Genomic DNA, 11,416 nt, shown 5'->3' with positions numbered 1-11,416 from the left:
TATTGTATTCTTCAGGTCTATAATTTCTTCTTGATACTTTTGAAATATTTTCTCTGTCTTGAAATTCACCTTTGTTCTCCTCTGACCTCAGTGAGTAGCTTTATGACCATTATTTTGAACTCTCTATTGGATTAATCATTTATTTTCATTTTGTTAAGATCAGTTCTTGGAGATTTATTTGAACTTTTTTTTTAAATATATTCCTACTTTATTTACCTTGACTCTGTGTAAATTTCAGTATAAAACAGCCTCTTTTCCCAGTCTTGACAGATTGGCCTTGTGTAGGAAACGAAGTTCCTTAATCAGCCTTGCCTGTGCTCCTGGTTGCCTCTCCAACTTTTATGATTGCTCAAGTCATTATCTTTGTTCTTAGTGTCTTGCAGGAATTGAGGGTATGCCATTACCCATCATTGACTCCAAAAATCTGGGAAATGTTCATATGCTTATTTAGGTTCCCAGACGACTGCTCATTGTCCGCTCCTATAACTCCCTGATGCAGGTTAATTGGAAGCCCCATCATCAGGCAGCAGCTGGAAAAGTCAGGACATTATAAGTGCAGTATATAGCCCCTATGAAGAAGAATCAAGGAGCTGGGTGTTCTTGCTTACTCTTTCTGTGCTGAGCCAAGGGAAATGGTTGCTGCAGATGTTTTTGTGTTCAAGAAAGATAACCCCTGCTTTTAGTGGTCCCAAGGACTCATGAATGCTAAGACCCATCAGCTCTAATAGCTAAATGAATTTGGGACTAGACCTTTAGGTGGCAGTTGAAAATTGGTGTGCTAGATGTGTAGAAATGTTTCTTCTAAGAGAGAAAATGAAGAATTGGTCTTATTGTTGTGTTCAGGGAGTCAGCAAAGGACATGCTCACCAACTTTCTCAGGCTCACAGGAGGATCCCACTTAGTTCCAACATGTAGATGGACTTGAAGCCAGAACCATAGGAAGCAAGTAGGAAAATACAAATTTCTTCCAGGGAGAAACTGGGGGGTAGGGCATTTTTGTCTTCTCTTTCTGTGTCTGGGTGTACAGTTACAGGGAGGCCTCATGTGCCCATTCAAAAACTGTTTCTAGGTTTACTATAGTAATGTGGGATTCATGAATGCAAGCTTCATTGTCTTTCAGAGATAGTTTATTTTGGGGTCCATCCCTCATGGGGAAGCTTTAAAAGTCCTGCTTCTAGGTGTATAGACAAGCTGCTTTCAGGGACATGAAGGCCACCTGGTTTTCCTGTTGGAGAAAGCAGGAGGGAGAGGGCAGGGTATGTACCAAATGGCTCTTTTGGGCTCAGGGGGGGATCCCAGGCAACTCAAATGCAAGCAGGACCTTACAACACTTGCTTGGAAATTATGCAGTCCAATATCCTCCAGGAAGAGATTGGGAGATAAGCATTTGTCTCTGCTTCCTCTGCTCTGGGCTTGGGAAGATAGCCGCAGGGAATGCCCAAGCACCTAGTACCAGTAGGTTATTTGTTTGCTGTAATAATGTGGGCCTTCTGAATGGAAGCCCTTTGGTGCTCAGAGCTAGGTGATTTGGTGGCCCTCAAATGGCAGCCTTACAATTTGGAGCATTAGAAATTTGGTCCAAACACTTGGTGATTACAGAAAGATTATAAGGTGGGCTTATAAACAGCAAAATTGTACTGCATCCTTTCCTACACATCTCCATGTGGTTATTTTTCTCTGTTGCCCAGTGTATACAAGTCACTCAAGTAGTTTCTTGATTTGTCTCAGAAGGAACTGATCTGTGTGTAGCTGTATATCCAGTACATCCATGGAAGGAGGGAAATTCAGGAGTATCCTATGTCACCATCTTGAGGTACCTGTTGATCTTTTCTAAGAAAGAACTCTTGGTTTCGTTGACTTTCCTTTTCCTTTTCTATTTGGTTTATATATGCTGTAATATTTATTATTTCTGTCAATCTGCTGCCCTTGAGTTAAATTTTTCCTGTTTTTTCTTCTTCCTTTGGGGAAAAAGTTAGATTGTTGAAATGATATCTTTCTTCTTTTTTTTTTTTCTTTTTAGGGCCATACCCATGGCTTATGGAGGTTCCCAGGCTAGGGGTCTAATCACGGCCATAACTGCTGACCTATGCCACAGCTATAGCAACGCCAGATCCAAGCCACATCTGCAACCTACACCACAGCTCATGGCAACACTGGATCCCTAACTCACTGAGAAAGGCCAGGAATTGAACCTGCAACCTCATGGTTCATAGTCGGATTCATTTCCACGATGCCACAATGGGAGCGCCCTTTATTCTTTTTTAATGTAAACTTTTACAGCTAAAAATTTTCTTCTTCATCGTGCTTGTGCTCATTCCATAATTTTAGCTATTTTGTGTTTCTTTTCATTGGGCTCAAGGTATTTTTCAATTTCCCCTGTAATTTCTTCCATGACACATTGGTGGTTTGAGTGTGTTGTTTTTCACATACTCACAAATTTTCCAATTTCCCTTCTGTTACTGATTTCTAGTTTTATTCCACTGTGTTAGAAAAATATTCATTCTGTGGTTTCAGTTTTTTAAATTTTATTGAAAATTGTTTGTGTCATAACATATGTAAGGTCTATTCTGGAAATAATATATGTACACTTCAGAATAATATGTCTTTTACTGGGTTGTGGGAATGCTTTGTATACATATGTATGTTGGGTTCATTTGACTTATACAGTTGTTTAAGTCTTTCATTTCCTTATTGATCTGACTGGTTATTCCCTCACACTACTGAATGAAGGCTATCAAAGTCTCCAGCTATTATTGTTTCTCCCTTCTGTCAACATCTCCTTCATTTATTTAGGAACTCTCAGAATTAGTGCAAATATTTGTAATTTTTTAAAGAGAATTGATTCTTTTGTATATATAATTTCCTTCTTTGTCCCTTGTAGGAGGTTTGGCTTAAATCTAGTTTGTCAGATATTAGTATAGACACCTAGCTCACTTTTAGTTGCCATTTGCATGGGATATTTTTCCATCATTCACATTCAACCTATGTGTACCCATAAACTTTCAAACTGAATCGCTTCTAGCTGGATAGACAGCTTATAGACAGCTTATAGCTGGATTCTGTTTTTTATCCATTCTACCAGCTTCTGCCCTTTAATTTGTGAATTTCATCCATTATACTTAATTACTGACAGGGAAAGACTTTCTTTTGCCATTTGCGGTAATTGTTTTCTGAATGTTTTACAATTTTTCTCCCTCTTTTACTTATTGGATTCTTTTGTGTTTATTTACTTTTTAAAATAGTGACACAGAGATGGGATTAAGATGGCAGAATAGAAGGACTGGAGCTCAACTTCTCTCCTAAAATCAACAAAATTCACAACTAAAGGCTGAGCAATCTTCAACCAAATGGACTGGAAACCTTAAAAAAGATATCCTACTCCAGAAGAAAAAGAGGAGGCCACATCAAGAGGTAGGAGGGTGTTTACGTGATATAAGCAACCACATACCTCCCGGGTGGGAAGCCCCACAGACTGGAAACTAACTGGTTCACAGAGACTCACCTACAGGAGTGAGACTTCTGAGCCCCACAACAAACTCTCACATGTGGAGATCTAGCACTGGGAGAAAGATCTCCTGGAGCATCTGGCATTGAAGGCCGGTGGGGTTTGTGTGCAGGAGCTCCACAGGACTGGGGAAAACGGAGACCCCATTCTTAAAACGTGTGCACAGTCTTTCACATGCACTGGCTCCCAGGGAAAAGCAAAGTCTCCATAGGAATCTGGATCAAACCTAACTGCGGTTCTTGGAGGACATCCTTGGAAAACAGGGGTGAATGTGGCTTGTTGTGAGGGAAGGACATTGGAAGCAAAGCTCTCGGGAATATTCAGCAGCTGGGCCATTCTCTGGAGGTGGCCATTTTGGGAAAATCTGGCCCCACCCATCAGCACTGAGACGCTCCAGGGCAAACAACAATCCAAGTGGGATCACAGCCCCACCCCTCAGTAAACAGGTGGCCTAAAGACCCCCAAGGCACACAGCTGCCTCTAATCAAATCCAGAGACTAAACCCTACCCACCAGAGGGATTAGAATCAGCTCCACCTACCAGTGAAAAGGCATCAGACCCTCCCATCAGGAAGCCTACAGCAAGCCCCCACACTGACTACAGCCACAAGGGGGGCAGACACCACAAGTAAGAGAGGCTACAACTCTATTATCTGCAAAAAGATCACCACACCAAAAACCTATAAAAATGGGAAGACAGAGAAGTATAACTCAGATGAAGGAGAAAGGAAAAACCCAAGAAAATCAGCTAAGTGGTCAGGAGATTCTCAGCCTCCAGAAAAAAGACTTCAGACTACTGATGCTGAAGATGATGCAAGACATTGGAAATAAACTGGAGGCAAAGATGGATAACTTACAGGAAACACTGAGCAAAGAGATACAAGATATAAAATTTAAACAAGAAGAGATGCAAAATGCAATAACTGAAATAAAAAATTCACTAAAAGCAGCTAACAGCAGAATACAGGAGGCAGAAGAACAAATAAGCAAGGTGGAGGACAGATTAGTAGAAATCACAGATGCAGAACAGAAAAGAGAAAAGATGGAAAACAAATGAAGCGAGTCTCAGAGAACTCTGGGACAACATTAAACACACCAACATCCGTATTATAGGGGTGCCAGAAGGAGAAGAGAGAGAGAAGGGGACAGAAAAATTATTCTAAGAGATAATAGCCAAAAACTTCCCTAACATGAAAAAGGAACCACTCACTCAAATCCAGGAAGCATGAGTACCACATAAAATAAACCCAAAGAGGAATACATCGAAACACATATTAATCACACTGACCAAAATTAAAGACAAAGAGAAAATCTTGAAAGCAGATAGGGAAAAGAAACAAATAACAAACAAGGGAACCCCACAAGGTCATCGGCTGATTTTTCAGCAGAAACTCTGCAGGCCAGAAGGGAGTGGCATGATATACTTAATGTGATGAAAGGAAAAAAACCTCCAACCAAGATTACTCTACCCAGCAAGGCCCTCATTCAGATTTGAAGGAGAAATCAAAAGCTTCACAGATTAGCAAAAGCTGAGAGAATTCAGCAACACTAAACCAGCCTTACAACAAATACTAAAGGAACTTCTCTAGGCAGAAAAGAAAAGACAGCAACAGGAAACAAAAATACCACAATTGACAAGGCTCACCAGTAAAGGTACATATACAGTAAAGATACCAAATCATCCATGCACAATTACACCACCAGAATCAGAAATCATGAGAAGAGGTGGGTACAAATGCAGGACACTGGAGATGACCTTGCGGTTAGGAGAACAACAACTTAAAACAATCTCATATACCACAGACTCTCATATCAAAACTTCAGAAGAACTGCAAACCAAAAATCTACAATGGATACACAAACAAATAAGAACAATCAACTCAAATACAACACTAAAGATAGTCATCAAACCAGAAGAGGAGAGGACAAGAGAAGAAGGAAAGAAAAAAGAGCAACAAAAACAAATACAAAGCAATTAATAGAATGGCAATAAGAACATACATAGCCATAATTACGTTAAATGTTAATGGACTAAACGCCCCAACCAAAAGACATAGACTGGCTGAATGGATACAAGAATAAGACCCATATATATGCTGTCTTCAAGAGACCCACTTCACTTCTAGGGACACATACAAATTGAAAGTGAGAGGATGGAAGAAAATATTTCATGCAAATGGGAGTCAAAGCTGGAGTAGCAATACTCTTATCAGACAAATTAGACTTTAAAATGAAGAATATTTTAAGAGACAAGGAAGCTCACTACATAATGATCAATGGATCAATCCAAGAAGATTTAACAATTTTAAGTATCTACACACCCAACATAGGTTCAACACAATATATAAGGTGACTGCTAACAACCTTAAAAGGACAAATCGACAATAACACAATCATAGTGGGGGACTTTAACACCCCACTTACAGCAATGGACAGATCATCCAGACAGAAAATCAATGAGGAAACACAGGCCCTGAATGATGCATTAGACCAGATGGACTTAATAGATATGTATAGGACATTCCATCCAAAAGCAACAGAATACACATTCTTCTCAAGTGCACATGGAACATTCTTTAGGATTGACCACATCCTAGACTACAAATCCAACCTCAGTAACTTTAAGAAAATTGAAATCATATCAAGCATCTTTTCCAACCACAATGCTATACGACTGGAAATCAACAGCAAGAAAAAAAAAACTGCAAAAAACACAAACATGTGGAGACTAAACAACATGCTACCTAACAACCAATGGATCACTGAAGAAATCAGAGGAAATTAAAAAAATACCTGGAAGCAAATGACAATGAAGATACAACACTCCAAAACCTATGGGATGCAGCAAAAGCCCTTCTAAGAGGAAAGCTTATAGCAAGACAAGCCCACCTCAGGAAACAAGAAAAAGCTCAAATAAACAAGCTCACATTACATCTCAAGCAGCCTGGCAGAGAAGAACAGACAAGACCTAAAGTTGGTAGAAGGAAAGAAATCATAAAAATCAGAACAGAAATCAATGGAATAGAAAAGAAGAAAACCATAGAAAAGATCAATGGCATGAAAAGCTGGTTCTTTGAGAAGGTCAACAAAATTGATAAACCCTTAGCCAGACTTATCAAGAAAAAAGACAGAGAACTCAAATCAATAAAAAAGAGAGAGGACTCAAATCAATAAAATTAGAAATGAAAAAGGAGAAATAACAACGGACATCACAGAAATACAAAGGATCGTAAGAGACTACTATATGCAACTATATGCCAATAAAACAGAAAACCTAGAAGAAATGGAGAAATTCTTAGAAAAGTACAATCTTCCAAGACTAAACCAAGATGAAATAGAAAAGACGAATGGACCAATCACAAGAACTGAAATGGAAACTGTGATTTAAAAACTTCCAACAAACAAAAGTCCAGGACCAGATGGCTTCACAGGCGAATTCTATCAAACATTTAGAAAAGAGCTAACACCTATCCTTCTGAAACTATTCCAAAAAATTGCAGAGGAAGGGATACTCCCAAACTCATTCTCTGAGGCCACCATCACCCTGATACCAAAACCACACAAAGATAACACAAAAAAAGAAAACTACAGGCCAATTTCACTGATGAGCATCGATGCAAAAATCCTCAACAAAATACTAGCAAACCACATCCAACAATACATTACAAGGAATGAACATCATGATCAAGTGGGATTTATCCCAGGGATGCAAGGGCTCTTCAATATCCACAAATCCATCAGTGTGATATACCACATGAACAAACTGAAGAATAAAAACCATAAGATCCTCTCAGTAGAGGCGGAAAAAGCCTTTGACAAAATCCAAAACCCATTTCTGATAAAAACCCTTCAGGAAGTGGGCATAACGGGAACCTACCTCCACATGATAAAGGCCATATATGACAAACCCACAGCAAACATCATTCTCAATGTGAAAAGCTGAAAGAATTCCCACCGAGATCAGGAACAAGACAAGGATGTCTGCTCTCACCACTACTCTTCAACACAGTTTTGGAAGTCCTAGCCACAGCAATCAGAGAAGTAAAAGAAATAAATGGAATCCAAATCGGAAAGGAAGAAGTAAAACTACCACTATTTGCAGATGATATGATACTATACCTAGAGAATCCTAAAGACTCTACCAGAAAACTGCTAGAGCTCATCCGCAAATTTGGCAAAGTCGCCGGATACAAAGTTAATACACAGAAATCGACGACATTTCTATACACTAACAATGAAAGGTCAGAAAGAGTAATTAGGGAAGCAATCCCGTTTACCATTGCATCCAAAAGAATGAAATACCTAGGAGTAAACTTACCTAAAGAGAAAAAAGACCTGTACTCTGAAAACTATAAGCCACTGATGAAAGAAATCAAAGATGACACAAATAGATGGAAAGATATACCATGCTCGTGGATTGAAAGAGTTAATATTACCAAAATGACTATACTACCTAAAGCAATCTACAGATTCAATGCAATCCCTATCAAATTACCAAGGACATTCTTCACAGAACTCGAACACAATATTTTAAAGTTTGTTTGGAAGCACAAAAAACCCAGGATAGCCAAAGACATCCTGAAAAAAGAAAAATGGAGCTTGAGGAATCAGGCTCCCGGACTTCAGACTATGCTACAAAGCAACAATCATCAAAACCATTATGGTACTGGCACAAAGACAGAAATAGAGATCAGTGGAACAGGATAGAAAGCCCAGAATTCAACCCATGCACCTACAGCCAACTCATCTATGACAAAGGAGGCAAGGATATACAGTGGAGAAAGGACAGCTTGTTCAATAAGGGGTGCTGGGAAAACTGGACAGCCACATGCAAAAGAATGAAATTAGAACACTCCCTCACACCATACACAAAAATAAACTCAAAATGGATGAAAGACCTAGATATAAGACCAGACACTATCAAACTCTTAGAGGAAAACACAGGCCAAACACTCTCTGACATATACCACAGCAACATCTTCTCAGATCCACCTCTTAGAGCATTGACAATAAAAACAAAAATAAACAAATGGGACCCAATCAAACTTAAGAGTTTCTGCACAGCAAAGGAAACCCTAAACAACACAAAAAGACAACCCACAGAATGGGAGAAAATCTCTGCAAGTGAATCGGTGGACAAGAGATTAATCTCCAAAATTTATAAACACCTTCTGCAGCTCCACACCAAAAAAAACCAAACAACCCCATCCAAAAATGGGCAGAAGATCTAAACAGACAGTTCTCCACAGAAGACAGACAGATGGCCAAGAAACACATGAAAAGATGTTCAACATCACTCATTCTTAGAGAAATGCAAATCAAAACCACTCTGAGGTACCACCTTACACCAGCCAGAATGGCCATCATCAAAAAGTCTGCAAACAATCAGTGCTGGAGAGGGTGTGGAGAAAAAGGAACCCTATTACACTGTTGGTGGGATTGTAAATTGGTGCAACCACTGTGGAAAACAGTATGGACATTCCTCAGAAAACTAAAAATAGAACTACCATCTGATCCAGTAATCCCACTCCTGGGCATCTACCCAGAGAAAATCATGACTCAAAAAGACACAGGGGCCATAATACCCATAGCAATCTACAGATTCAGTGCAATCCCTATCAAATTACCCATGACAGTTTTCACAGAACTAGAACAAACAATCCAAACATTTATATGGAACCACAAAAGACCCAGAATCGCCAAAGCAATCCTGAGAAACAAAAACCAAGCAGGAGGCATAACTCTCCCAGACTTCAAGAAATACTACAAAGCCACAGTCATCAAAACAGTGTGGTACTGGTATCAAAACAGACAGACAGACCAATGGAACAAAATAGAGAATCCGGAAATAAACCCTGACACCTATGGTCAATTAATCTTTGACAAGGGAGGCAAGAACATCAAATGGGAAAAGGAAAGTCTATTCAGCAAGCATTGCTGGGAAACCTGGACAGCAACATGCAAAGCAATGAAACTAGAACACACCCTCACACCATGCACAAAAAGAAACTCAAAATGGCTGAAAGACTTAAATATATGACAGGACACCATCAAACTCCTAGAAGAAAACATAGGCAAAACACTCTCTGACATCAACATCATGAATATTTTCTCAGGTCAGTCTCCCAAAGCAATAGAAATTAGAGCAAAAATAAATCCATGGGACCTCATCAAACTGAAAAGCTTTTGCACAGCAAAGGAAACCAAAAAGAAAACAAAAAGACAACTTACAGAATGGGAGAAAATAGTTTCAAATGATGCAACTGACAAGGGCTTAATCTCTAGAATATATAAGCAACTTATACAATTCAACAGCAAAAAAAACAATCAATCAATGGAAAAATGGGCAAAAGACCTGAATAGACATTTCTCCAAAGAAGATATACAGATGGCCAACAAACACATGAAAAATGCTCAACATCGCTGATTATAAGAGAAATGCAAATCAAAACCACCATGAGATACCACCTCACACCAGTCAGAATGGCCATCATTAATAAATCCACAAATAACAAGTGCTGGAGGGTTTGTGGAGAAAAGGGCACCCTCCTGCACTGCTGGTGGGAATGTAAACTGGTACAGCCACTATGGAGAACAGTTTGGAGATACCTTAGAAATCTACACATAGAACTTCCATATGACCCCACAATCCCACTCTTGGGCATCTATCCAGACAAAACTCTACTTAAAAGAGACACGTGCACCCGCATGTTCATTGCAGCACTATTCACAATAGCCAGGACATGGAAACAACCCAAATGTCCATCGACAGATGATTGGATTCGGAAGAGGTGGTATATATACACAATGGAATACTACTCAGCCATAAAAAAGGATGACATAATGCCATTTGCAGCAACATCGATGGAACTAGAGACTCTCATACTGAGTGAAATGAGCCAGAAAGACAAAGACAAATACCATATGATATCACTTATAACTGGAATCCAATATCCAGCACAAATGAACATCTCCTCAGAAAAGAAACTCATGGACTTGGAGAAGAGACTTGTGGCTGCCTGATGGGAGGGGGAGGGAGTGGGAGGGATCGGGAGCTTGGGCTTATCAGACACAACTTAGAATAAATTTACAAGGAGATCCTGCTGAATAGCATTGAGAACTATGTCTAGATACTCATGTTGCAACAGAACAAAGGGTGAGGGAAAAAATGTAATTTTAATGTATACATGTAAGGATAACCTGACCCCCTTGCTGTGCAGTGGGAAAATAAAAAAATTATTAAAAAAAAAGAATAAAGTCCTTTAAATCATAAAAAAAAAAAAGAAAGAAACAGTGGGGAAGAACAAGGTGGAGACTGGAGCAATGAGTTCTCAAGCAGGTTATCGAACAACAGAGTGGTCAGGAGCACTGAGCAGAGAGAACTCAGGCTCCCCACTTCTTAGGGAGCAGCTAGGTATTTAGAGAAAGGGGTAGTTTCTGTTTTTAGCAATTCTATTTTTAGCACAGATTTTTGATAGAGTAAGAAACAGGGAAGATACCAGTTATGTTTAACATTTCTCCAGCTATTTTTGTCTTGAAGCTTTGTGTTTCATTTTGTCTTGAAGCTTTGTGTTTCATTTTGTATTTTTGTCTTGAAGCTTTTCATTTCATTTTGTACATTGTGTATCAACACTTTGATAGGGATCACATTAAATCTGGAGATTGCTTTGGGTAGTATGGCCATTTTTAACAATACTAATTCTTCCAATTCAGGAACATGGATATCTATCTTTCCATTTCTGTGAATCCTCTTTAATTTCCTAGATTAAATTTTTTATCATTTTATTTTCAGGGCCACACCCACGGCATATGGAAGTTCCCTTAATAGGGGTCAAATCAGAGCTCAGATGCTGGTCTATACCACAGCTCATGGCCACACAGGATCCTTAGGCCACTGAGCAAGGCCAGGGAT

This window comes from Sus scrofa, chromosome 3 (genome assembly GCF_000003025.6).
Source record: "Sus scrofa isolate TJ Tabasco breed Duroc chromosome 3, Sscrofa11.1, whole genome shotgun sequence".
Taxonomy (NCBI): domain Eukaryota; kingdom Metazoa; phylum Chordata; class Mammalia; order Artiodactyla; family Suidae; genus Sus; species Sus scrofa.
This window is presented reverse-complemented; position numbering follows the sequence as displayed.